This window comes from Sceloporus undulatus, chromosome 2 (assembly GCF_019175285.1).
Source record: "Sceloporus undulatus isolate JIND9_A2432 ecotype Alabama chromosome 2, SceUnd_v1.1, whole genome shotgun sequence".
Lineage (NCBI taxonomy): Eukaryota > Metazoa > Chordata > Lepidosauria > Squamata > Phrynosomatidae > Sceloporus > Sceloporus undulatus.
Genome location: NC_056523.1, coordinates 254,207,346 through 254,231,166, shown reverse-complemented (window position 1 = coordinate 254,231,166; position 23,821 = coordinate 254,207,346).

Genomic DNA, 23,821 nt, shown 5'->3' with positions numbered 1-23,821 from the left:
CGGCCGTTATGTCCTGGCACCAGTGCAGGGCGCCTGTGGCACCCTTTCAGTGGCGCTGAAAGAAGCTCCAAAACGGAGCTCCTTTCACGCCATGCATCGCTGGCACAGCCTTTACATGGCCACACCAGCAATACTGAAGGGAAAGGGGCCAAGCGGCCCCTTTCTCTGTCTCCCTGCCACTGTCGGGGTGTCCTTGGGGCATGAAACATTTTGCTACTTCCCTGAGGCCTGGAAAAGTGGTGGATCAGGGCCTCTGGGGCTGCCGCTGTGGCAACTCAGGCCCTAATTTGACAGGGAAAGGGGCGGGTACAAGCTGCCCCAAAGGGGCGGTCTGTATCCCACCATAGACATCTATAAAATAAGAATCTCTGGTCATAGTGGTTACCCAGGGACAGTGGTCTAGGGTGTGGAAGCAAGACCAAACATGGACAAATTACTCTTTTCAGACTACAGCTCCCAGAATCTCTCATCCAGCATGAAGAGATTCTTGGAGTTGACATTAGAATGAAACATTTCTAAGCAATGGGTCAACACCATCCAGCATATCAGAGAAATGGCCAGCCAGATGCTTCTAATATCTAAGATTCATTCTGACATAAAATAAGTAAACAAGCTTATATTTCACCTGATTTACTATAAGAGTTGGCAACTAATTAAGTAAATAAAAGCCGTGCAGCAGACTGTATTATAATGTTAACATTTCTGACCCCGTCAAATAAAACAATCTTTTTTATTTCTTTTAAAAATTATTTTTACCTTTGAATGTAGATGTTGAGAGGAAAGAAGCATTTACCAGATCTGGCATTATGAGGCAATGCATCTGACTTCAAGATCAAAACCATGTTGTTTCAAGTTAATTGTAGACATGTAATTGAAAGAAATGAGAAGAAATTGTTAGAGGTACCAGCATCTAAATATGTTTCTACTTCCCAAAAGGCATTTAGTATAGCTGCCCCTAGACTACGGAATGGACTTCCAGAGGAGATCCGCCTTGCTACATCCTTGGAAACTTTCAGGAAGGCAGTTAAGACAGAGCTTTTTCGATGTGCATATCCACCTGACCTTTTATGAATTACAGATTGTTTTGGAACGAGAGCATCTGACCCCATGATTGTTGATTTTATGCTTTAATTCTGGTTTTTTTAACTTTTGTGGTAATAACCTTCTGTGTCATGTCTTTTTAGATTGTAAGCCTGAGGGCAGGGAACCGTCCAGTTAAAAAGATTGTATGTACAGCGCTGTGTAAATTTACAGCGCTTAATAAATAAAGGTTAATAATAATAAAATAATAATAATATTGTAATGCTGTAATTGTATTTTTAAACTCTGCTGTGATCCCATCCAATTGGGAGAGGCAGGAATATATAAATCTATTATTATTATTATTATTATTATTATTATTATTATTATTATTAAACAACCAGCTCCAGCTTCCTATATCTGTTTCATCAGTTTTTGGTCTTATTATGAGCACAGGCATTTAGGGCCTGGGTGATTTAATTTCCAGTCCTCAGTGAACCATAAAACATACTAGATGACATTGGGTTTGTCTCAAAATGATCAATTCAGAGGTTTAATATGAGAATAAAATAGGGCAGCGGAGAGCTATGCATGCCAACTTGATCTCATAAGAAGATATAAATGTAACTAGCTAACTACAAAATTAATAATCGCTTAACATTTTCCAATTATTTCCCTGTCTACCATGTGGGAAAAAGCCATATCCTGTTTTCTGCAGGAATATGCTATGAGAAAGAATTTTGAAACAGTAAAGCTGTCAGTCCTCATTACTTCACAATTCTGATTAACATCTAGCAATTTTCTTTCTTTTTTTTGAATGGAAGGCATTCTGGTGCCATTGCAAAACTAAATATATTTCCAATGTCTACTGCTTGTTGTGTTTAAAACTGACAAAAAGCCATGCTGTAGAAGTAGAATGGGTAAAGATGTTACAACTTTTTTTTTTTATTTTGGACTTCTTAAAATGAATAGGATGGAACCACTTTTCAGTGACATTCACAACAATGATGTCTTTGCACGTACTATCATGTCTAGACATATTATTTGTATGAATTTGTGAAGTAGCTACTATCAAGTAGCTGCTTCAGAAATGCAAGCAACCAGATGGATGATGGATCAGTATTCATTTTTATATGCATTTGTTTCTCACCATTTTTGTATTTTCTATTACTGGGTCCCTCCATCACCTCAAAACCATATTCCCATCATATAGAATGGCACACATGGTAGTTCTACACAAATTATATTTTTTGTGATGCAAATGAAAACCTGGAGGGATTTGAGAAAATACTATACTTGTTGTCTTCATCTTTAACTTTTGTGCAGTCATCTGCTGAATTTGAGTGTGGTCACTAGTCACAATCCTGACACACTCTCCACATATTGACAGTTACTCTATTCAAGCATTCCATTTGTGGCTTCAAATGACATATAAAGTAGGAGAGTGATGATAAGCATGCTAATTCTGTCACTGTTCTCATCCCCCTCCTAATACTGAACATGATGAGGGTGATATCAAGGGGAGATAATCTCCTCTGGGATCCATCCACATGCATGAAATTGATCCATCATACATGTGATTACTTGTACATCTGAAATATCTATGCTATAATGTTGGCTCAAGTCACATGAAAGCAAACAAAAAACAATATGTCTAGACATAGAGTAGGTCCTCAATATCCACAGGCTTCCCATCTGCAGATTTAACCATCCATGGATGGCAAGCCCGATTGCTTTGAATGGGAGCATATGCACATGGCTGCATCAGTGATCGAATGCATCTTGCACCCGCCATTAAAATCAGTGGAACCCAAGGTCCACATTTTTTTTTAAATTTATGCTGAGTGAGGGGGGGAGCACTCCGGAAAAGATCCCCTGCAGATATGAAGGGCAGACTGCAGTAGTATCTGCAGGACCACCATGTTGAATGTAACTGAAAAGAAATACCTTTCTCTTCATTTTAAATTAGCTTTCAAAGTTGGGGGATCTACCCTCCCTCCCCCACAGTTGGCTTAGTGCACCAGCTAGTTTCTTTAAAATTTGGTTTAATTCCTTGATTAGGTTTTTAAAAAAATGTTTAAATGAATAATTTTTATTAAAGTATGAAATTTATCCAAAACTTTTCTATTATATCAAGTTATACATACAATTTTTAAAAAGTTCTTGCCATATTTCATACCACATTTCCATATACATTTTCAAAGTAAAAAAAATGAAAAATTAAATAAATCTATACATCCCCCCTCCCCCATGGTCTTCTGCTCATCATTTTGGATTAAATATTCTGTACAGCTATCTTTATTGTACTTCTCTCCTGTGGAACTATATTCTCCTTCCATCACCTTCATCTAAAAAAACATTTTAAACCCTTCTTGTTATTTGTTCTCCTTCCTGTACTTTTTCCTTTATTCCTCTCTGCTTTCTCTATGCCACTACTTCTGCTTATTTATATACCTATATTGTTTTCTGATCTCTGAGATGTCTCTCTTTTGTTGTTATTGATGTTGTTGTTTTGCAAACATCATTCTTGCTATAGTTACCATATACAAAATTATCTTTATATGATTTCTAGTTGTTTTTTCATCAAATATGTTTAATAAAAATAATTCTGATTCAAACTTTAATTATAATTTAAATATCTCTTGAAGTATTTTATGTATGTCTTGCCAATATTTCTTTGTTTTTCAGCATGTCCACCATATATGATAGAAAGAACTGCCTTTTCCTCCACATTTCCAACATTTAACTTCTCCATTTTGTATATTTTAGCTAATTTTGATGGTGTTATGTACCAAATATACAGCATTTTGTAAAAATTTTATTTCATGTTCATACAGGCTGTAAAATTCAAATCTCTGCCCCATGCTTTTCCCCATTTTTCCAACTGTATGTTGTGACCTATATTTTGGGACCATTTTATCATTGATGATTTGATAGTTTAGTGCTCTAATTCTAATTTCAAACAAAATGTATATAATTTTGATATTGTTCCTTTTTTATTGTCATCAGTTCTTCCCTCCGCGGTGACTAAAGCCCAGCTCCTGGATTTGTCACTGAGCTGCTGCACAGCTTTTCTGTAGCTGGTAAACTGTAGGAGGTGGACTATGGCTATGGATATAGTCAAATGGGAAATGATTATACCACCCACTGAGACATTTTGAGGAGATACTATAATCATTTTGAACCTGCCTATAGGGACATTGTCAAATGCATCTCTTATCCTCCTCTGTTCTCTACCAACCATTGAATAGCCATGGCAGGAGGGAGCTGTAGCAGTTCAAGAGTAAGTCCAGAGGGTGCTGAATAGCGCTGGCATAGTACCACATACAGAACCACTATGCTACAATGTGCCATACAGGATTCTGGCTGTGTGTGTGTGTGTGTGTGTGTGTGTGAATGATGTCTGAGCAAATGTGGCTGATCCTCAATGTATAATATTTAATGTCACCATCAGGACCTGCATCCTGTGATATCACTGGGAGGAGCAACTGTAGCTCTGTTTTTGGTCCTGAAAACTTGGGGATTGGAATGTTCCTTGTTTATCTTAAGACCATTAAATACCAATGGCCCAATGCTATTTCTGTGAAGAGATGACACACCCAAGGTTTCCATTGGTACAGCCACCTCCAAGTTTAAAGGGGATCTCAGCAATATGCCTCTGCTTATCATCCTCCTCTACTGATAAACCAACTTAGGTATACCTGACAGTGACAATTGTAAAAGCATCAGAAAACAAGCTCACTCCATCTTCTACCTGACATCCCTTCAGATATTCAAAAATGGTTATCATGTCACCTTTCAGTCTCTTCTTCTCCAAGTTAAACATACCCAGCTCCCTAAGCTGTTCCATTCATGAATAGGTTTCTAGATCTATTTTATCATCTTTGTCACTATGGTATGATGTCATATTTGTACAGACATTGAGACTCCACTTTTTCAGCCACATTAATGATAGTAAGCCCACATTCCAGCTGGATAGATTCAATCAGAGAAACCATGGCCATGAATCTGCAAGAGCTAAGCAGGTGGTTGAGGGCAGGGTGACTTGGAGGTCTCTCATACATGGGATGAGGCTGACATGAAGGCAGTTAAGAACAACAACAACAGCAACAATGAGCAAGAACATCCATAAAATACAACTCTTTAGGTATTATCCAGTATGATTAAGAAATAGTACTTCATGCCATTATATCATAATTCTGGTTAACAGATTTTTAAGCTATATGACAAAGATTTTTTAAAAATTATGTCTGTCAGAAATATATCAGAAGTCCTTTGGGATTTGCAAATACATGACATTTTAACATAATTTATGTAACTGAGGTTTGCAGAGGAGGCAAAAAATAATCACACAGACATTATTTAATCTTTCCATACATAATCTTTCCATACGTAAATACAAATAATACATTATTCTTGGGAAAAAAGATGCAAATTGTATGTAAACTCTTGGGCTTTTCTAACTATTTGTGTCTCATAAAGAATAATAGTTCTGTGCATAATATTACACTGTTGGTTTGCTTGTTTGTTTTAACCAGTGAATATGTGAACTACTGGTGCAGTATGAGACTGACTGAAATGATCTGTTACCCTTAGGCAAGAATCATTTTGAACAGCAGCATAATCCCCAAAGCAGAGTTAATCAATTGGAAACCAGCCATTTTTGTGTCTACTGAATGGTAATATGGGTTTAATTAAGACAAATATCTAGTTCCTCTGGTGGGGGCAGAGACATTCCTGATGAGAGTTGCTACAGGGGCAAAATATTGACAGTGACTCTGCATGCTTTCTGGACAATTACTTTCATATACATTCTTGTAATAGCTTAGTTCTTTTATGAAGGCAAAACTCCATAATGTGGTGACTTCCACATAAGCATTAAGTTTTATCACTAAATTTTCAAAGGATTATACAGAAGGAATAGGCTTGGCTGGATTTCTTATTTGAATTGAGAACTTTCAGCTTTTCTAATTTGTTTCAGCTAAACACAGTATAAGTTTATCAACAGAATGTCATAAATGCACCTGACCTTCATGCATATGCAGCTTTGCCAATTATTTATTGTCCTTTACGTATTTAATTCACAGATATAAAGGCATGAAAATACCTCTCTGTTTTAATTAACACTAAGAAAACAGGTCATTCGACACAAAATAAGTGTGAGAAACTCTTCAAATCTACAGTCATTCAGCCATTCCAAAATATGCCAGCTATAGAAGAGACAAGACACAACTTTCCTTTGCCTTTATTAACCTAGCTACCACAGAGGAAAAATCTAGCCATAGTTTCTAAACCCTAGAGGCACAGGAATGCACTTAGGGAAAAAGGGCAGCAGAGGGACAGTGATGAAAAGGGGGATGACAGGGAATTGTGGGGCTGGGGGTTGCATGAAATTTCTTTTGTATACCATTCTGGGACATTACAGAGGTAGGCCAAATGGAGAGCTGCTTGGGAAACAAGCTGTCTGTCTGTCTGTCCAGGCTATGAGGTGGGAGACCCAACATGCTTCCTCTGGCTTTGTCTCACCCTGGAGCAGAGCAAACAGACCCTGTCATTCTCTTTTCCTCCCTCCCTCCCCTTTCTTGGTGCCAAAATACTTGCCAGATCCACCTTTTGCAGAAACTGCTTGGCTTCTCCCTGCAAGTAGCCCAGGGAGGAAAGCTTTTTCTGATAAGAAATACAGGAGCTGGTTCTGAGGCAAAAGGCTAGAGATGGGGCAGACATATGCAAGCTCTCCTCTGTTCTCTCTTGCCTTGGCAAGATGGCTCAAGCTAAGCAAAAGGGAAGGAGGTAAAGTGAATGCAAGTTCTCCTCATTTTCCCCTTGGCTAGCCAGCATGTGGGGGGCACTAGGATTGTCTCCCAAGAGGAGGTGGTAGCCTGAAAAAGTTTGTGGACTACTGAACCACTATGGCTAATATAGCCTCCAAATTCACAAGCATACTGCTTATAGTGGTGTGGGCCAAGATTCTACATTTAGCTACTCCACCAGCACAATTCCTGTGGGCTCCTTCTGATCCTGTTTTGATCCTATAGTTTTGAGAGAAGATGGCAGTTTCCCATACCTCACCAAATAATGAAGCATCTCACCAGGAATCTTGCCTTCTTTGTGGGGTGGGTGGAGGAGGGCATAGAGTCATGGAAGGTGGTAGTGAATACCTCTTCCTACCTCCTCCATAAACTGACATGATCACACTAATGTATGTCATCTGGATTCTTGACAAGTTGCCAATATGTGTGTGTCAGGAAAATAAACAACAGAAAAGGGCTCTTGAATTCTAGACTCTTAATTTTTAATAAGCATCTTGCTAGCCATTTTAGACACAAAGATGCTGGAAGGAAGGGTCTTTACTCTGATTTTAGAATCAATGCAAATATATCCATGACATGTCAGGATAACATCCAGAGGAAATTAGATGTATCATCTCTGTTTATTTACTAAGATTCCCAACAAATTAAAGAACCTTACTTGTAAATCTTATTCAGTGGTTGCTGTTTAGCCAGATTTTATTTAATGTATGTTATTATCATTGTTATTCTTTAAAATGTCTGTATAAAAAAATTGATGCACAGCACATCTTTGTTTCATCTGAACAAAAAAGACAGTAGGAAAAGAGAGCAAAACTGGAAGGCAACAAAACAATTTTTAAGGATGGCTCTACCTTTCTAATGAACATGAACATGTGTGAACATCCATTGCAAAAGACTTAGCCAGTTCATCTCAGGTGGCCATTTAAAGAGAGCTTAAGGTTGCAATCACAACTTATTTACTTGCTTATTCTTAACTGTCTCTGCACTGAGCAATGATGCATAGAAGAGCAGCTAGACACAGTTCTATCATGCCTTGGCCCAGTGGCTGATGAGATGGAGTTTCTCTATTCCAGCTACCATTGCTCTGGCCTTTGGGGGAAAGAAAAACAGCCAGTATCTGCTGGATTTAATCCCTTTCCCTGCTTGAGCATAGTATAGAGGTCTGAGCATTGACTCTGTAGATCAGGATTCAATTCCTCATGTTTACATAAAAGCCCACAAGGTGACCTTGGGCAAGTCCCACTCTCTCAGCCTCAGAGGATGCCCTTGGCAAACCCCTTCTGAAGAAATTTATCAAGAAAACCCTATGATGGGTTTGTCTTAAGCTTACCATAAGTAAAAAATGACTTGGAGGCATACAACAACCATTCCTTTTTCCTTATGTCTCATGTATCATTTAGATTGTAAAGCTGAAAGCAGGGAACTGTAAAATTAATGATTTGTAAGCTGCCCTGGGAGCTATTTTTTGGTTGAAAGGTGAGGCATAAGTGCTTTATGTAAACAAACAAGCAAAACTTGGGGCTAACCATTATAAAATCAACAGGACATACATTTGATTAAATGTTTTGAATGGTGCTGTACACTTGAGAAAAGGAATGGTAATAGGATTTTTAGTTATGTACAGTGGGTTCTCAGATGGTGTCCAGAGCTCCAGATTCTCTAGATTTCTCTGTTGGGTCTGTGACAGGATATATTATTCTGCCACAAGTTACAGTATTGAGTGTATAAGGTGATTACATTTAAGACAAGGTAGCCTGGGAAAGACATTAGCTTTGCTTTGATCAAACACACTGAGAACATTTCTTATTCTGTAAGCTATCAAATATTGCCTCACAATTTCCCTAGTGTTAATTCATTGTGTAATATTTCAAATTTACCACTTTTTTAATACTGGAAAATATAGAATCATAAGATTACTGATGCAGCACCATGGGTTTCTCCACGGTAGGCTGCCTATGTAGTGAAGCAACCTAGTATGACACTTAGAACAAGCTGCTTTCATGAGAATAAACGAAAAAGTTGACTTAAGTCCGTTGTCATAGAGGCCAATCGTATTGGCCTCTTCATACTGAAAAACAGCTAAGTCTTATTCAAAGTAATACTGCAGTAAAAAGAAGGGGTGTCATAAGGTCTAGTTATCTGCCTGGTTTCCGAATTACTACACAAATCCCAAAGCATTTGAGTATTTTATCTCAAAGGACAGCTTTCTGGCATGTGCTGCAAAGAGTAAATTGAAGGGAGTCTCAGAGGTCACAGTAGAAAAATGAATAAATATTTTAATATTCATAAACAACAGTTAAGCTGAAAAGAGAATAAACTGGGTGCTGTAATATGATACCATACAATATTAAAGTTCACAAAAACAGAGAGAAGCCTGGAATCCAATGTAATGTTATCCAACTGCACAAGTGAAGTTCTGCTGGGTGGGGGGGGGGGGTTCTCCCCCAGTTACACAAGCTGTTCTTATAATCCATAGGCTTTCTGCAAATGTTTGAATATGTGTTTAAATTACACTGATGGTGGTGAGGAGGGCCATTATTACCACCCAGTCTACAATTTTGTTGTTGTAATGTGCCTTCAAGTTGTTTCCAACATGGCAATTCTAAGGTGAAGCTTTCATGGGGTTTTCTGGGACTGAAAGTGTGCCATTCACCTAAAGTAACCCAGTAAGTTTCTGTGACTAAGCCAGAAATCAAACCCCAATATCCAGAGTCCAAGCCCTACAATCAAGCCACTACAACCATGGTGGCAAACCTATGGTACAAATGTCCACTCTGGCACACAAAGACATTTTTGAGGGCACACAGAGAGATGGGAAGGCAGGGAAAGAGTAGGAACTGAAGGCCCAGGAGGACCTTCTTCTTCCCTCCACCCTCCTGGGCATTTAGTTATCTCTGGGGAGGCAGCTAAAGGTGTGCAAGGGTGGGGGGGGGGGGGAAAAAAAGGCAGGAGGGGAGGTCCCCCCCCCCCCCCCCCGGCACCAGGTGACAGACAGTGCAGGAATGCCTTTGACTTTGAGCATTTGGTCTCCGAAATGTACACCACCATTGCACTACACCATGCTGGCTCCCTAACTAACAATTATTACACTAATTATTAAGACATCACTGAGAAGCCACATTAAGACATATGTAGAGATTTCATTAAGAGTGGGACATAGGCAAAGAAAAACATGGTATAGATACTAGCACAGTAAAACAGAGCTGCCTCTGTTGCAAAAAGAAATATGAAGATTGTTAGAACTACATTGAACTTCATGTGAGAGAATTTCCACTCACACATTGCAATGTTCCTGCTCAAACCCCTTCTTAGTCCTTTAGCATTGCAAAATTATAGCACTTTGATTCACTTTAACTGCCTAATTCTGGGATGTAAGGAGGAGTAATTAGAACTCTCAGTCAGAGTGTTCTAGTACTTCATCAAACTATAAATCTCAGGATTCCATAGGTTGCACCATGGCAGTTAAAGCAGAATCTCTGCATTGTATGTTTGTAATGACCTGAATACCCTAAAGGTAGCAGATCCCATCTGATCTTGGAAGCTAAGCAGGACCAGCTCTGGTTAGTACTTGGATGAGATTGTTAAAGAATACCAGCTGCTGTACAGTATATTTCAGAGAAAGAAACTGGAAAAATCACCTCTGAGAATTCCTTGCCTAAGAAAATCCCATAAAATTCATGGTGTTGTCATAAGGCAGATGACTTGAAGGCACACACACACACACACACACACACACACACACACACACCCTTGTGTAGTGTGAAAGGGTTCAATCAGAATAGTATCTGAAGTGTTCCCCTGAGTTTGGGAGTGATGCACCATAGGAGAAGGAATCTTCTCCTCTGTCAGATATTCCATCAGCAGATGAACAGAACTCAACGTTACACTTCATCTTTTTAGACTTTTAAAAAGTAATTAATATGCTGCATTTAAGAAATGTTGTACAAACATGCCTAATCAATAATTAAAGCAACCATTTCAAAATCAATAAACAGCACTCCAGTCTGATCCTTGTTTTTTTAGTTCCCCAGTGAAGGACTTATCCAGCTTCTGAGCAACATACAGCAAATAATTCTGTCCTGGTGGTGCAGTGGTTAAATGCCTGTACTGCAGCCACTCACTCACAAACCATAAGGTTGTGAATTCAGTACTAACCAAGGGCTGAGACTGGAGTCAGGCTTGCATCCTTCCAAGGTCACTAACATGAGTACCCAGCTTGTTGGGGGCAATTAGCTTACATTTGTAAATGGCTTAGAGATTGCTTAGGTGGTATGAAGTGGTATATAAATGAAGCTACTATTGCTATAATTCACTTCTATCCATTCCTATTTCTTACTAGCTTTGCAGTTTTTTTAGATGAAATTTAAATGTTGAGTTTATTTTCTGACTTCATTAGTTTCTCAACAATAAGCTGTATTTTTTTTCCAAGCAAAGAAAAAAGGAATGAAACATTTCTTGACATAGGTGGAAGAAAAAGGAAGATATAGGGTCTCAGGCCCACTGTTATTACTTAACATTAACAAAAACTGCATCATCTTTCTGTAGCGACTAATAATATCAAAGTAGACATTGAAGCTCTTACTTCTAAAGATCTACATGGCTATGGCTCAGAAATGGGAAAAGGAATTTCTCCTATGTCCAAGACATACCATAAGATGTTTGAGGGAAGTCTTTCTTGACTCACACCAACAGTAACTCACAAAAAGTGAGGCAGATTGGCACTAAAAAGAGAAGTTTACCCTACCAACGGTTTCCATAGCCCTATCTTTAGGTCTTTAGAGATTGATAGCCACCACAGAAATGAAGTATTACAAATATACTTGTCTTTTCAGTGGACATCTTCAAGGGAGAGAAAACATTTGTCATAAAACAATAGAACCACAAAGCAACCAGTTAAATGAATAGCTCAATCTGTATTCTCTGTAGTCAAAACTCTGTAAATAGACCATTAAGAAAATTTAAGTATTCCTCCCTGTACTCCTTTTACTTTCTCCAACTCAATATTAATTTTATTTCACTGGTATTTTGTCTAGGAGCTCTATTTCTCTGAAATTATCCTTCTTGCCATAAAGCATTGATTTGGAGTGAAACAACTTGGTGCTCTTATGTTTATTATATGATTTCTCATCATTATGAAAAGCACTTGTAATGGAAGCGGGATGGAGGGGCCAAGCCTTTGACAAAATACATTTAATGCCTTTATTCATGGCTTGTCATGGCACTATAAACCACATAACTTATTGGGAAAGTACATATTTAAACAGATTTCTAAAATAAACATTCTTGAGCTACTGCTGCCTTAGCACTGTGAAGCTGAGAAAGTTAAAGGCCTTGCTGAATGCTAAAGAAGGAATGTTCTAAATGGACCCATGATGATACTTTTAAATGTAGCCCTTGTATCTAATAATTCATGTATAATTGCAGGCCAACTTTTCTTTCTTCAGTGCTGCTCTCAGCACCAATATTGCACAATCAACTGCTATCAAAAGATTCAAATAGTCCTTTGCTAGTGATTTATTATGTTCCACTTACATCATTCTATTGGATTTATAGACACCAGCGTTAACTGAAAAGCATTCAGCATTCTGTGAGGGTCTCAGATTGACTATTTCAAGGGAACAAATAGGAAAGAGGGAAACTGGATGCATGGGATGCGAGGTTTCTAGTAGGGAACCTTGCTAAACATGGGGGCTATCTGGGTAAGTAGCAGAGAAGATTGTTGCAACCGTGGATCCAATAGTGGTAGATGGATGATGCTTGAGATTGGGGGGGGGGGGTGACAGCACAGCAGTAACTTCAGCTCTTGCAAACTGGCTCAGAGCAGAATCCAGCCATGATAAGAGCTTGAATCTCAACAAAGGAAAATAAAACGTCATTGTGACAGTGTGGACCGAGGGTTCATAGCTATGGTTTGTACTATTTAATGGATTGATAATGTTGAGCTATGGAAATGCAGAGCCAGTGTGGTATAGTGGTTTGAGCATTGACTCTGGAAACCAGGATTCAATTTTTCCTCAGATGTGGAAACCCTTAGGCTTCCTAAGGGAACCTTAGACAAGTGAGCCTCAGAAAACCTTGTGATATGTTCATCTTAGGGTCACCATAAGTTGGCTATGACATGAAGGCATGCAACAATAATGAGAATGCAATATCATTTGCTTCACTTTTCCAACCCTGCTTCATAACCAATTGGAGACATTTTCATTGGAATCATAGATAGGGAAGGAAGAGTTAAACATCCCCATGTTTTCTGGTTCTCATTCAAACCACAAACACCTCCATGTTTATTGTTTTTACCACAAAAAAAGGGAATGAATAAATAAATAAATAAATAAATAAATAAAGAGACCTCCTGTCAGAAGAGAAGCTGTACAGGCAGAAAGCAGAGTACACAAGAAATGAAAATGGCCCATCACTATAGTGGTGTCATGAGCCACAGGCCTGATTCAAAATGTTAGTGCTGTCCACCCATAGTGGAGTGAAAGTTGTTAGCTCTGATGTTAGAGGAATTGTGAATCTGCTCCAGGTTTGTTGAAGGTTTTGAAATTATTTTGTACATGGGTTCAGAACTTTAGACAGCTCCTTTAAAGTCTCTATTGAATCGTGCTGTGATTTTGCCATCTCACTAACATTGGAGCTACCAGCCACTCTTCTTCAATGAATAACTACCAGAAAGAGTCAGTAATGTCCATGCCCTCCCAAGAGAGACATGCTTAGTGTACTCACAGAATTTATGTAAATGCCTATCAAAGACCCTAAATCTTCTCATTCTTTTTCACTCCTTTTGCTTGGCTTCCCACCCCATACAGAGTGCAGTGTGTTGGTAGTTAAAGCACTGCCCTCCCCAATTCTTCTGTATAGCCATATATATTATGTAAATAGTTTATATTTAGATAATAATTAGGCACTGTCTTCCACTTAACCTTTGTTGCCACAAAGCAAAGGTCAAAGGAAACATTCATTTTAAATTTTGCAAAATACAGAATTTGAAGAGTTATTTTGTGTAAGTGAGTGTAAATAAAAGTTTCAACTTGATCTGTGTCAACTATGGTGCTTTTGCATGAAACTTTCTAACTGCTTGGAAGACTGGAAAAGTAGAACGATAGGTAGCAAGATTTGGAAAATTAAATCCACTCTGATATATAAGTGTTTGGGATTTTTGAAAGTAATTTTCAAGTGTTTTATCTCCCCACAAAAAGCAGCTTAGCACAGAGTAAACTTGACAGAAATAATGAGTTGAAACTGTAAGTGGTAGTCCTCATAAAATATAATTCAAATGTGTCAAAACACTCACTTCTGAATTTATATTAATTTCATTTCCTTCCATCCCTTTGCGTTTCCATTTTGTATCTGTCTTAAGAATTTCCTTAAATTAAACTGATTTAGGATCTGTGAAGAAAATGTTCCTCTCAATCTAGCATGCTCATTCATTCTTTTAACTTACAACAAGCAATATATCAGAGATTAAGGTGCCACATTCATTCCATAAAGGAGCATGGAAATGAGCCTATCCATTTTGAATCTTCTGTTTCTATGTCACAACATTACACAAGTGTAGGATGTATGTTGAAAGACTATTTTCTAAGTATACTACATTTTAGTATATAATCTTGAAAAATCTAGGGGATGACATGGCTATAGGGAAACTTATATATTAGATTTCTCTCAAATGAAGGTAGCAATCAGCTGTCAATAAAGTGTCATGTCCGGTAATGCCCTTCCACTAACAGAAGGCTCTTGCATCTCAGTGTGATGAAGATGTTAGGGTGGGGAGGATTTCCACCTCATAGATTCTGCTTTATATAGTTGCCAAGGTGGCTATATAAGGTGCTGGTGGCGCAGTGGTTAAATGCCTGTACTGCAGCCATTCACTCAAAACCACAAGGTTGCGAGTTCAAGACCAGCAAAAGGGCCCAAGCTCGACTCAGGCTTGCATCCTTCCGAGGTCGCTAAAATGAGTACCCAGACTGTTGGGGGCAAACTAGCTTACTTGCTAATTAGCTTACTTGCTGTTCACCGCTATGATCTTTGGAATAGCGGTATATAAATAAAACAAATTATTTAATTATTATTATTATGCTAAAAAATTAGGAAAAGTATAAATGATTTGTCCATGAAAAATGTAGAAAATCTTCTTGAGATCTTAGGAAAATTGTCCAGCCTGACTTATTTATTGAGGTCACAAGCTGAACACTGTTCCAATCTGTGTTCTCTCAGTCAAACCATAAATCTTTTGGAACATCACAAGAATTTTACCTACAAGCCTCTTTTGTCCCACAAGTGCATTACCTCTGTCATGCACTTGAATCCCAATATCCACCCCCCCTTCTATACGACTTTGTCTACAATAATGTATTTTCAGGCTGACTTAGAAAGAACACTCAACATTTATGTATTGGCAAATTGCCATGAAATTCTCTACCCTTTATCTGGGTAGAGGAATTACGGAGACCATTTCATTATTATCTTTTTCCTAGAGAAAGACTCAAACTGTTTCTCAGAAGCAAAGCTCATCATATGCCATGGCTGCAGCCAGATTTTAGAAGCATCTCCTTGCAAATCATTAGTAATTAATTGCCATTCCAACAATGAAAGTCTAACTAAGCGATATTACAGTTATAACTCCCTGAGGGGTAAGATCCATTCTTTTGGTATGTAACTGAAACTTTTTAGTTGCTTTGGTGATTACATTTATGGACTCACTGTTATGGTACAGGTGCGATGTCACATGGTTCAAGTCTGGGAAGTGTACTGTACTATTGCCTCGGGCTGTGAGGAGACTAGGTAAGGGTAAGGTGGGAAGGAGGATAAATATGTTGGTTTTGAGACAGCAAAGAGAGGAAAAGAATACCAACCTTTGCAGCAAGAGCAACGACAACAAAACATACACAAGCATAAGACAGATTCATGGGGTCAGATTCATGGGGTCAACATAAGTTGACAGGTGACTTGAAGGAACATACAGAGAGGGGGGGGTGGATAGAGGCTGGATTTGGAATAGGGAGACTGAAGTTCAGCTCTGGAGTTACTCATAGAATATATCTTGCTGTCTTGGGATACCACTCTGCTCTTTGTCCCTGATTCCCAAACGACCAGGAAAGGAACCTGTACTTCCTGGAGTAACATCTTTCTAGACCATCCTAGCTGACAACAGAATTAACATCCGAAACAAAATATAGGCCGGTGACTCTAACATAGGTGCAGGACAGACCATCCAAAAAGGACGGTCTCCCGGTGCCTTCCTTTGCTCTGTGGAGAAGCCGTGGCATCCAGACTGCGGGTCTTCCCCACGATACAAAAAGAACCCACAAAAGTGGGTTCTTGCAGCGCAATTATGATGCTGCAGTGCAGACACAATGTCTGTCAAAATGGCGGTGCCCATCTGTACAGGGTGCCGCCATTTTGATGCACTCATCAAGTGTGAGGGGCGAGGGGCATCTAGAAGTGCCACCCCTCTCACGTGATGAGGGTGCACTATAGCGCCCATCTGTATAGTGCCATAATCACTTTTCCTCTCCTGTATGATTTTAAACATCTTTGCTGATGAAAGCAGTTTGTGAAGCTTTTGAAAGCTTCCATAATGTGTTTTGTGCATTTTAATTGGCCCAAGAAAAATATCACTGTTTTGTAGATTTGGGATTTTGTTGTTTTTCCCATATTAGTGTGAACCACCAAAGTAATGTGAAAATGTGGGTGAAATGGTTATGTCAGCCATTGATTTTGTAATATAGAAGTGTTACTTTTATATGAAAAGTTACTCTCTGTAATCTTTTATACATACTCTATTGCACAACTGTTTGTCCTATCTTCATTAATTTGGAAACCTTCATCCTTGGCAGGGGCTGCCAAGTGAGCAATAATCCAGCACTCTTATCTAAATTGAATGTTAGGTGATTTTCATGAAGTCAGTTTGTTGCTTTCACAAGTAGACCATGAAGAATAGTGCTAATCTTTTCAGTGCTCTTATCAGATAGTTACCCAACACAATGTCATCAGCATACATGTAAATAAAAGATTTAACACAAAATTCTCTCCCTCTTTGTATATACATTCAAACAGAAAGACACAGAGAAGTAGCTTGAACAACTCCAGTATTGATTATATGATCTAAAAAAGCAATTCATTCCAGTTTAAAAAAACCTTTTCTTCTTTCTCTCAACAAGATAATCATCTCCAGAATTCTAAGATTATAATAATAATTCAGGAAGGAGATGGTGATGCGCTAATGTACTTGCAAAATATTCTTAAGTGCTGTGTCAAGGTCTTACATTTGAGTCTCTTATCTAAGAAGAGAAATATTTAATTTGCAAAACGAAAGGCCTATAATGTCACTAGAGCAACGAACAAGAGTCATTAAAAAGAATGTGATTAAGGACATGGATGAACCTAGTGTTGGATGACATAAAAAGGTAGAAATTCATTCATTGATTAATAACATTTTTGGGGAGGGAAACTTTTTTCCTGCAGCCAGTACTAAAAGAAGAACAACCTGAAGTTTTTGATTTCTTAAAATCATTGGCAACATAGAAAGTAAAATTTAATACTGTTTCCGCCCAGTGCAGTGTCTCTGAATGGGAATGAAAAAGACTGATCACTACTAATTGCATATATATGTATGATTCAGTGAGCTTCACAGGGTAATTTATTACTATACAAATCTTTTAAAATATCTTTGAGACTATAGAATGAATTGTAAATAACCTATAGTTGTGATGGGTTGTCAGCATACCAATTGCTTGTAGAGAAATCACTTTAGTAATATATATATTATTTGGCAGATTGTCATAAGTCAGAACTAGTATTTTCATCAGTCTATCACAGATATTATCAGAAGATAAGCATTTCCAATCTGAAAGCCGATTAAGCCATGAATTTTATGGAATTATGATAAGAAAAACCAAAGAAAAATGCCACCCAGCTTCAAGTTAGAATTGCACTTGTAGAATCCACAATAGTTGATTTAAAACTGTTGGGAAAATATCTGTAGCTGTTATGTGTTGTGCTCCTATATTTTTATGTAGTTTATGAATTTGTATACCACCCTTCATCCAATAGATTCCAGGACATAAAACACTGAAAGATGTCATAAAGTCATATAGAATCTCTGGTTTCTCTCTCTCTTCATACTAAGATAGGGAATATTATGAGGACTTCATCATTCTTCTGAATGCAAGCACATTTTTGTGCAATAATAGTTTGATTCCCAGAGAAAAGCCAGACTGGAGGCTGTCTGGGAAAACTGGAAGACCAAGGTGACTGACAGACTGACTGACTGAATTGATTTGATTGTATCCCATTTTTCACACAATATGGAACCCAAACTTAAAACAAAGTTGCTAAAACCATGATATAAAAGTTTAAGAAGCATTAAACAATGAGAGCCAGCATGGTGTAGTGCTTTGAGTGTTGGACTGTAACTGTGGAAACTGGGGTCCAATTCCCAGCTTGGCCATATAAACCTACTGGGTGGCTTTGGGGAAGTGACAATCTCTCAACCTCAGGGGAAGACAATGGAAAACCTCCTCAGAACAAATTTTGCCAAGAAAACCCCATGATAGGTTTGCCTTAGGGTTGCTATAAACTGGAAATGACTGGAAGGCACACAACAAACCAAACAAACAATTGACACAAACCATTAATATAAAAACAATTGAAACCACATTAAATACATATAATCGCACATCTCTCTGTCCCAGTCAATCTGAAGATTTGTTTGAATAAGAAGGTATTTGCCTGCTGAGCAAGGAGTGGGGACCAGCTGAGCCTCCCTTGGAAGGGAGTTCCATAGCCTAGCAAGAGCTATTTTTAACCTTACTATTTAAATATTGTTGTTGTTTATGCTGGTCTTTGGCCATAATAAAGTATATTTCAATGGTGATAGCTTACTCACATATACTTGTGAGGTTGGAGCAGAACAGAGAGAAAGTCTTCCCATCATAACTGTAAGACTCAGGTAGGCTCATATGGGGAGATACAGCTTTTCAGTTAGTCTACAGTTACAATCACATGAAAGAAAGAAAGAAAGAAAGAAAGAAAGAAAGAAAGAACTAAAAATGACAAGAAATGCATAGTGCAGTCAATATTGGCACATTTAATCAAAAATCAAATAGTAGTAACTATAATGAGTTATTTTATACAGCTGGCACACAAAGTCTTTGCAATATTGCCTATGACATTTTATGATGATTGTTGTTTATTGTCCCATATGAAATAACTTCAGTGTACTTAACATTTATTTGGGTTTAATGTGTCAATATTAACTACATTGCACATTGCTTACAATTTTCTTTTTTTGTCGTAGTTTGTTCTGGGTGAATGAAAGTCCATTTCCTTTATTTTGAGTTCTAGCATGGCATGCAGTTAGATGGATGTGAGGCCAGTGGATTATGCATAATTATTCATTTATTTTCAAATTTTTCATCTGGATGCATCACTAGAATTATGGACTACATCCAACAGCATCAAGGAGGGTTGCAAAAAAACCCTTTTCACACTACACAACTGTAGTCTGTATTCCTCCTTTATTGCAATGGCAGCATCCTGAGAATTTACAATATATCATGGGATTTGCAATATAGAGAAGGGTATCTAGAATCTCAGATAGAGAGTAGAAAGGAAATGAATATATGAAAATAATCAGAAATAAAATTTAAAATGTTGCAAAATACAAACAAATGTGTTTTTCAATTTTTGAGAAACTCTTGTTTTGTATTCACAACTTTAGAACTTGCAAATGTGGTTTGCAGTTGTGGGTAACAAATGTTCCTGTGCAGAACTGTTATTTTCTGAACTGAAAAACTGTTTCCTGCACAGAAAATGTTGTACTTGGCATCTTGGGGGGGGGTGGGGGGGTTCTACACAGAAAATATTTCTGCTATTTTCTATGCTAAATGGCTAAAATCACTTGTTACTTTCTGCAAGAAGAAAATCATTGAGGAATTATATGAAGACCGCTTTAGGGCCTCACCAAATTAGAAACCCAAGGATTTTTTAGGCTACAGTATTACCATGAAAATTAAACTGAAATCATAGTGGTGTGAAAGGGCCAGCAGGATTCTTTTTCCTCCATTTCCGTCACCCCCTCTGCCCCCTCTTCTGCTTTGAGGGTGCACAACTCTCTAAAACTCACAAGGGGCACTGGCACACTGAGAAGAAGGGGGAATCAATTCTTCAATCAACCCCTGGTTTCTTTTCTTTCCTCAAGTCAGTATGTGGTAATAATTTTCTGACTTTCAATAAAGGGAGGAAGGGAGGTGTGCAGGATACCATGTGGATCCATAGTTTGAACATTAACTGAATCACCTCAGCAGATGAAATCATAAAAATATGGAGAATGACTAAAAATCACAAATATTTTAAGTAATAAAGATAACTGATTTTAATATGTTTGACTTTATCTGTTCAATTTTATTACTTATTTTATATCAGTATATCAGCTAAGACAAATATATACAAAACACAAACATGTTTTGTAAAACACAAGATATACCATACTTAAATATGTTTAGTTAAAGATTCAACAACAGTTACTGTTATGCTACAAATTACAGTATTCAGATCTCTGTGTGTGCATGCTTGCATGCATGTGTGTCTAATCTGCACTGCAGAAATAATGCAGTTTGACACTGTTTTAGCTTTCATGGCCCAATGCTATGGAATTCTGGAGTTTGTAGTTTTGTGAGATAGTCTCTGATGCCACAACAAACTACAAATCCCAGAATTCCATAACATGGAGCTATGGTAGTTAAAGTGCTCTCCTACTGCATCAATTCTGCAGTGCAGATTAGACTTTAGCAAATGATTTGTAGCACATGGCTCCATGTCTGAAGCATACTGTTAAAAGTAAGAAAATATTGCATCGCATTCAACTTGCAATTGGCTTCTGCCATTCACTAAAACCATTTTTAAAAGTTACAAAAATTAGTTATAAGGAGAAAACTGAAATATTTTGGCGTATAGATTAATCTTCATTATCAGATGGATCAGACATATTTATATTTTTAAAAATTTCATTTTGAGATATAAAAGTTTTATAGTAGCAAGAAGTCAACTTTTTTTACTCTGTACATAAAAAAATGTACTGATAGCATTGCAATCTATTGTTTATTAAAACCTTTGTAAAACATTTTTAATCAAAAGAAGTTAAGTAGTTAAAGTGGTTAAACTCTGTTCATAAAGTTTTGAAGGCCCATTGCACATATTGTATAAATCAGGAAGCACAATGTTTTGTTTGCTGTCCTCACCACCGCCACCCCCCCCCCCCCCAACACACACATACATCACCCAGAATTTATTTCTTGATTTTTATTGTTTAAACCCTATTGAAGCATCACAACAATTACTGGAAACTTCTCAATTTCCTGTAATAGTCTGTTGTCATTATATTCAGACATATTCATATGAGGTGAAATGGGAGAAAACCACATGGGCATTTAGTGTCGACAGTTAGACTGCTGTAACACTTAAGAAGGAGGTTCAGTTTTCAATATGCTTTCCAATAAAAATCAGTCCCAAGGGAGAGGACATGAGGAATGGGATGAAAGTGGTTAAGTCAATATGAGATTGACTCCATTACTCTTGCCATCTGTTTATCATGGACCTTGTTAAGTTGTTTTGCTCTCTTTTATTGACTAAAGGATATTAATATTGCTTGACAACTGCTTGGTGTATAGAATAAATGGTTATCTCATTTTGTTGCCTAACAGCTGTTGATTCACCCATGCTAACATGTTTGTGAAGTATCAATCATGCATATAAAAATGTTGAAAGCTTTTACTGTACATGTGGTTGGAGGCTATCAGACAACTTAAAAATATGGTCCATAGAAGTTAATAACAGGGCTGTACAAATAACTCTCCCCCCTCAATGAATCACATATAAATCACATTGACTTCTTCTCAATAGCTTAAAAGTAATCTGCAATTGTGCAGATAACAGTACTTATCAAAATAGTACTTGAATAAAAGAAAACAGTTTTCAGCCTTGATGGTTAATTTTAGATGTTTATAGCTATTAACATATGAACAAGACAAACACAGAAAGAGCCGATTGCCTTGTGATAAAAGAGGTTATTTTCTTGTTTTCACTATTTGTGGTCAACAGCATGAATACAAAAGGGGGAGGTTTGATACGATAATTATATAAGCTAAAGAAAGAATTTTTTAATAACTCAAATTCTGTTGATTTGCTTCAACCAGAGTAAACCCATTGAATCAGTTGTTGAATGGTGAGCCAACAGTTAGGTAAATCTACTTTATTCAAGACTAACAACAGGATTTAAGCCATAGCTTTTAAAAAGCTGTCCATTCCAGAAATCTTGTAAGCTTTTTCTTGATCCTCCAATTTGTCCTTTACTGTATGTGGAATGTTTTGAATTGTTAATCTAGCTGTTCAAACTATGTTGACATATACATAATTCACATTAGCACATACGGGATTTAAATGTACAATCGGGTAATGAATATTTTATTTCCTAAATCAGTTTTTGAAGCAGCAATTTCGGTATAATAATACCAGTAAATTGTTTCCAGTTATATGAAGTATTTTATTTCAGTTCTAATAGTTATCAGGAACCCGGCTACTAGATCTTTAACTGTAATTGGAGAGCTGTTGCTCTTGGACTTCCTGATCAAAGGATTAATGTCAAATATCTATAAATCTTTGATAGTGGAAAAAAGAGAAGTGAGAGGAGAGAAGATTGAATTAATCTTAGAAGAAATATGGAAATAAAATTATATTGAAATAACAGAGAAATAGGAATGGAGTAATATTTGGATTTTAAAGCCATTGTATTTGGCCTTTGCACAGATACAGGACGGTCCCCTGGAAATGCCCTCTTTGTTGGTATATATCTAGGAACATTGTTAGTATTAACATAGATAAATGTATATTGTCTAACTCTAGAAGAGCTATAAGGTGTTGGCAACTTACTTCCACATGTGATGGGAATGTCATCATATTTACGAATTTCGACTGATAATTTTTAAAGAGCATGTCTTACTGTAGAAAAAGATGTGCAGCTTATTTCAATGTGAGGGTTTTTTAAAACACACACACACACACACGCACAATAGGCCACTACAAATATGTGGGGAAATATATAATACATTACATTACTTACTATGATATAAATCCCCTCTCCTTCCACAAGTTTAAGAACATACAAAAGTTTAAGAGCAAGTTGAATTTCTAACAAACAAGCTTCTTCAAAACTTCCATATTAAACTTTCCAGGATATCATACATCTGTGTTACGAAAAGCCAAATGAATCAAGATTTTCATTTTTATTTTCTTTGCCACAATTGCAGACAATGCAACACAAGAAATATAGCATATATACTCAACTATACGTTGACCTCATGTATAAGTGGAGGGCAAGTTTTGGGGCCAAAATTGTGGCTTTTGATATGGCCCATGAGTAAGTCAAAGGTACTCTCTGTCCCTGAATGTTTAAAGATCTCTGGCTGTGAGGGAAGGTTGAAGTAGAAGACACAGACACACACACACACACACACACACACAGAAGTGCATGGGAACTCAGACAGGGAGACAAGCCTTTTCTCTTTCTCTTGTCTCAGCAGCTGTTTATTTAAAGATGTCTGGCTATGAGGGAAGGCATAGATAGAAGATACACACACAGGAGAGCATGCAGGGACTCAGATGCGGAGGCAACCACTCTCTCTTTCTCTCTATCCATTGCCTCAGTAGCTGTTTGTTTAACACAGTAGTTCTCAGCCTTCTAATGCCATGACCCTTTAATACAGTTCCTCATGTTGTGGTGACCCCTAACCATAAAATTGTGGTGTCTCGGTTCCTAAGATCATCGGAAATATGTGTTTTCCTATGGTCTTTTTCTTATCCATGGAGGAAATGGAGATCCAGAACAGATTCATACAGATATGAAGAGGCAACTATATTAACATGGAATACTTTCTCAATAAGGTTAAAGAAATACAAATTCCAGAGCAAGCTTTCTTTGTCACCATGGATTA